Below are 6,000 nucleotides of genomic sequence, written 5' to 3'. Positions count from 1 at the left end.
AATGATTAGTGGTTGGAAATATCTATCTTCTTGTCGGAAAGTACAAAATAAAGTATTAATCATTTCCTAAACTTTCTTTTCAATGATTCCTTATTTTTCATTGTGTGCCTACGTTAAGAATTTCATAGTTAAAAGCTATCTAAAATGGTGCAACTAATTTTAAGCACACTGATGAGTAATTTTTAAGTATCCTCGAAACGTAGAGAATGGTGTACTTTTTTTTTATATTTATAGTGAAATTTACTCATTAAATTCATGGTAAGATTTACTATGAATGTGAAAGGAGGGAATACCATTTATTCATACTACCAAATAATTTTCTGTCATAAGCTAACTATAAATTGGACAGTGTTCATTTATGGCATAAATTGGGTAACATATGGGACCCCAAAATTTGAGAATGTACCATGAAGTTTCAACTTGATTGGAAATTTCTACCAAAATAAAAAAAATAAAGCTACATTTTTGTTGTTGTGTGCAGGGACGGACTGAGGTGGAGCCCGAGCCCCTCTTAGGTCCAATTTTTTTTTTTTTTTAGTTATTATATATTTTAATTTTGTAGTTAGGTCCCCCTTCTAAAACCTTAGACCCCCCTTCTCCCCAATCAATCTAGTTAGCCTAACCCAATTAACAACTATCCAACCTAAAAACTTAACAAAAACAATAAAAACATTCACAATGGTGATTTTATTTTAGCAAAAAAACTATTTTACCACCAAAAAACTAAAAAATCATATGTTATTAGAGAAGGTAAAGCTAAATTTTTTGCAACTACAATCAACTGGTATTTTAAACCAATTGACTGTAGCAAGTTATTAAAAATAAAATACAATATTTTATTAAGGTTATATTTCTTCCTTCAATTAAAAAACTCAAATTCTCTCTCTTCCTTTATTATTTTTGTAAGAACTCAATTTGTAACGATCCCAAACTGGTATTGGGTTCGAACGTAAAGGCCCAAATAATAAAATTTGTAAAAAGTGAGCTAAAAGGTTAGGCCTTAATCACCGGACAGTGGTTAGTCATGGTGTTCATGGTAATTGCACAAGGGTGAACCGCGCTGGCCCAAGAAGATTTTCTCCTCGGCACGGCCTGGGAGGCTCTAGTTCTTGGCCCTCGTCATAGAAGCTTAATGTTCTTATTATTCCTTTCACTTTTGGTTGCCCCCCTCTTCTTGGCGCCTGAGTTCTTACATTATATAGCCCCTCTCAGTTGATCCTGACCTTCTATCTGTTGATCAAGCAGGTAACTACTCGAGTACCTGTCCCATCAGCCGCTTCCCCCCACTTTCTGTTAGTTGCAATAACCGAAGCCACACTGTTCAGGGGTCTTTTCCCATCAATATGGTTAGGACGTTTGTTGGCGCATTCAATGCAGAGGTGACGTCTTTTCCTTGAACCACTCCCACACTGTACCCCCGTGCGAGTCCCACTCTACTCGCTTTTTCTTTTGGGAGCGTTTCGGGGGCTACCTTTGATGACATGTCATTTTTCCCTTTTGTCCCGTAGGATGCCGAGGACAGGGTCATCCTCGACTGCATCTCTAGGCCATTTAGACCTTCGCTACTTGTCCTCGGCAACTACCCTCCTCGGCGCGGCCTGGAAGGCTCTAATGGAAAGTGGGCCGAGACCTCAAATTCTCTGGCCCCACAATAGCCCCTCAAAATCCTACTGTCCGGATCCTCGGATGGAGAGGAGGGTTTTGATGACATCAAGCCTCTGTCATGGCTTGTCAATCCTTGTCATCTATCAATTCCAAAGACTCTTCGTCTACCTGAGACACGTTCTTGGAGCCTTGGAAGGTGAAACGTGTCTTCATTAAATGCGGGTGGCTCTGTGCTTCCCACATTCAACGACGCGATGGTAATCTAACGGTGGAGATTTCCTTACCTTTATGGGCGGGAAAATTCATGCAGTTACCTTTGAGGGGAGGTATAAATAATTTTTAGAATTGATTTGTCTCTTCGCTTTCGCAATTAAGAGTTCTAGCGCACATATCCTGGGTTCAATCAAATTTTCATCCAAATTCAAGTCTATCTCCAGCATAAAAAGCCTGTCCGAGGAACCTTTCCTCCTTTCTGTAAGTTTTCCGCTCTCACTAACTCGTACTTTTTCTCTTCTAGGTTCATTTTTCTCTTGTTCCTCTCCTTCTTCCGTTATCATCTGAGTCTATTTAGTAGTTCCTAGAGATGGTTAAATTGAAAAAGTTGGTTGAGACCGAAGAGGCGATGGAAAAGTTCATCGCCGACTATAGGATACCCCCCAACGTAAGTTTGAGGTACTGTAAGGAGGGAGGAGTGGCATCTTAAGAGAAGGACGGGCGAGGTGGTAATTCCCCTTCTCGCCTTCATAGAGGGGGGCATGAGAATCCCTATAGGGCCGGTAATGAGGAGTTACCTTAGGTATTTCCAATTAGCTCCCACCCAGTGCGCTGCTAATGTGTTTAGGATTCTGGGTTGTGTGGATGCTTTAAACGAAAAAATGGGGCTAAGACTAACCCATCATGACGTAAATTGGTGCTACAACCTCCAACATCTGAGGGGCAAATCCTACTACATGAAGACGAGAGACGATAGGGTTCGGCTAATTTAGTGCCTTCCCGAGTCCAACAAAGGATTGACAAGGACTTTCTCATTGTATCTGAGGAGTGGCACGATGGCCTTCCTTGCCCAATTGTGGAGGGAGAACCAGGTGGGGTGTAGAGAGTAGGAGGGGGCTAATCTTTTATGCCGTCTTAATTTTGTGTAGTTCGGTTACTAACTATGAACATGTTTTTTTTTTTTTTTTTACAGATCCACACGCCTTTCACCGACACTTTCATCTGGTCAACCGGGTGGATTTGGAGACTGTTCTCCAGGCGGCGGTTTTTGGAAATGACGAAGATGGTCAAGTTAGAGCCGCTCACAAAATCTTAGGGTACGATCCCATCCAGAAGTCATTTACCGCCCCAAAGCACGTGATCAGAGCTAACAATCCTCGGCTTCAGAAAATCACTGTAGTCGAGCACGGGTTTTTGATCTCTGAAGGATCTCCCATCCCGGAGGGCATCCCGTTGGCGAGCTCTTCCCCGTCTCACCAAGCAACGGAGGACGAAGGTGATTTGGGTCTGTCCGAGGAGGAATTCGAGGTATTTGACCAGGCTGACCCATCCGAGGATCCTTCCGGTGACCTGGGTGACCCTGACTTGTCCGAAGCGGAACTGTTGTAAGTGGGAACATCCTCTCGGGCGGAGATAGGTCTTAAGAGAAAGCCCCCAACCAACTTATTCGACCTCATTGAGGGTCAACCGAGGAAGGGTGTACAAGGAAAGTCACAATCCAGTGTTCCAACTCCCCCACCCCAGCTCCAGCCTGTCCAGAATAGGTCTTCTCCTTCCAGGTCGCAGCCACAATCTCCCAACCCCAATCAGCTCTGCCTCCTCGGCCTAAGCCCACCGGCCTAAAGAAAAAGAAGAGTCCCAAGAGTAAGGAACCAATGGATAGGGGGAAATCTCAATCCTCTCGAGAGGAAGACGAAACCCCGCGAGCCCAAAAACAGTTAAAGATCGGGCATCAAAGCCAGGAGAAAGGGATCGATGCCTAATCCACGCCGAGTGCTTGGCTTCCTGCCCCAATGCTCCACGGGGAGCCACTAATGGAAGATGCATCCCTGAGGAACCTTAGGGACGACGAAGGCGCTTATGTAGTCGATGCGTTAGAAAGGGCTCTGCTGCTTCCTACTGATATGGAAGAGTTGAAGAATATGAGGATACAGGAGGTTTTCCTCAATGTGAAGAGGTACCTAGGTATGGTAAGGCTCCTAAAACCTAAGACTCCATAGATTCTTGCTCCTAGATTCTTATTCACAATGTGTTTGTCTCAATTGGCAAGCTATCCAGGCCACCTATAGGATGGAGGAAGAAGTTAAGGAGCAGAGTAAAACCGCATAGCTTGTGTGCAATAAACGCATAAAGGCTACGCGAACCCTCAAAATTTTCGAGGCTGACCTCACGAAGGCCAGGGAGGACTTAAAGAAGGCAACCAGAGCCAGGGATAGTGCTGAGGCAGGTTTGACTAGTGCCCAAAAACAGGTCGAGGAACAGACGAGGCGCCTACTTGCTACCAAGGAGCAATTGGAGATTGCCAATGAGCAGATCAGTGATTTAAAGAAGAAACTGATCAAGGCAGACAATGCTAAGGGCGTGGCGGAATAGGCCAGGGATGAAGCCTTAAAGGCCAAGACAGAGGCTGAGTTTGCCAAGACCGAGGCCGAAACTGCCAAGGACAAGGCCAAGGAGGAAGCTTACGATGCGGGGGTAGCTGAAACCCAGGCCCTCCTTAAAGCTCAAATCTTTGGTGTATGCAGGCTATACTGCTCCCAGGTTTGGAACGAGGCCCTCAAACGAGCTGGGGTGGAGGTTTCGTCCGACTTGTGGAAGGCGGAGAGCATATTTTATCCTCCAGCCATTCGTGAGACTGCCTCCGTCAGCTTCAAGGCGGTGAGCGTTCCAAAGGAGGCCGAGGCTACTCAGTCAAAAGCTGTCAGCGCATTGTCATCCCCGGCGAGTCGACTGAGGGAGGAGAGCCTCATGAGGCGACAGAAACACCTGGAGGTCTGAATCCTGAGATGCCTCAGGAGGTTGCCAAGTCTACAGTCAGTGATCAAATCTCTGGTGCCAAGGAGTCGGCCCTCTTTGTTCAGCCTCTTCAAGCCATTCCCTTTGCTGATGTCTCCAAGGGCACCGAGGCTAATCCTGCTCAGCCTTCCCAGAAAGGGGATGTCTCTCAGGGCCCCGAGACTAATCCTGCTCAGCCTTCCCAAGAAGTGGCCAAAACAAAACTGAAGAAGTAGAAGCCCTGGCCAACTTTTGTATTTGTTTCTAGTTTAACTATTAATTAGTTTCCCTTTTGTTTTGAGGACTTTATAGTTTGCTTGTAATTAAACTCTTTGACCACATGTATAAAATTCTTTTCTTCCCTTTTTCCTTTAAATTACGTGTTCGTTACCCTTGCCGATATTTACTATTATTGCGAATCTCATAGTTTTTGAACTAGTTATCTTAACATGTATGAATGGTTATGCATATAATATATTTGGGATCACATCCTGGAATTCTAACTTACCCGCGCCTATGGGGCGTTGAACTTGTATCTAAACATACTTCTGGGGAACTAAAGGCATCATCCGAGGTGTCGTGTGTGTTGTTAGGCCTGGTACTTATATTTTCTTGAAGTGTCTAGTTTCCCCATAGGTTTGAGTTCGACGACCATACAAGACCTTGATTCTGTCCAAAACTTAGATATTCTTTAAGTAGTTGGTTTCCTCATAAATTTGAGTCCGAGGACCATACAAGACCTTGGTTTTGTCCAAAACTTAGATTTTCTTTAAGTAGTTGGTTTCCCCATAAGTTTGAGTCTGAGGACCATGCAAGACCTTGGTTCTGTCCAAAACTTAGATTTTCTTTAAGTAGTTGGTTTCTCCATAGGTTTGAGTCTGAGGACCATGCAAGACCTTGGTTCTGTCCAAAACTTAGATTTTCTTTAAATAGTTGGTTTCCCCATAGGTTTGAGTCCAAGGACCATGCAAGACCTTGGTTCTGTCCAAAACTTAGATTTTCTTTAAGTAGTTGGTTTCCCCATAGGTTTGAGTCCGAGGATCATGCAAGACCTTGGTTCTGTCCAAAACTTAGATTTTCTTTAAGTAGTTGGTTTCCCCATAGGTTTGAGTCCGAGGACCATGCAAGACCTTGGTTCTGTCCAAAACTTAGATTTTCTTTAAGTAGTTGGTTTCCCTATAGGTTTGAATCCGAGGACCATGCAAGATCTTGGTTCTGTCCAAAACTTAGATTTTCTTTAAGTAGTTGGTTTCCCCATAGGTTTGAGTCTGAGGACCATGCAAGACCTTAGTTCTGTCCAAAACTTAGATTTTCTTTAAGTTTTGAGGATTAGTCCCTCGACCAAGGTGTGGGGCGTTGACTTGATGTTGGAAGCCCCTAGAACTGCCCGTGCCACTGACACTGCGA

The sequence above is a fragment of the Quercus robur genome, chromosome 8 (assembly GCF_932294415.1).
Source record: "Quercus robur chromosome 8, dhQueRobu3.1, whole genome shotgun sequence".
In the NCBI taxonomy this organism is placed as follows: domain Eukaryota; kingdom Viridiplantae; phylum Streptophyta; class Magnoliopsida; order Fagales; family Fagaceae; genus Quercus; species Quercus robur.
This window is presented reverse-complemented; position numbering follows the sequence as displayed.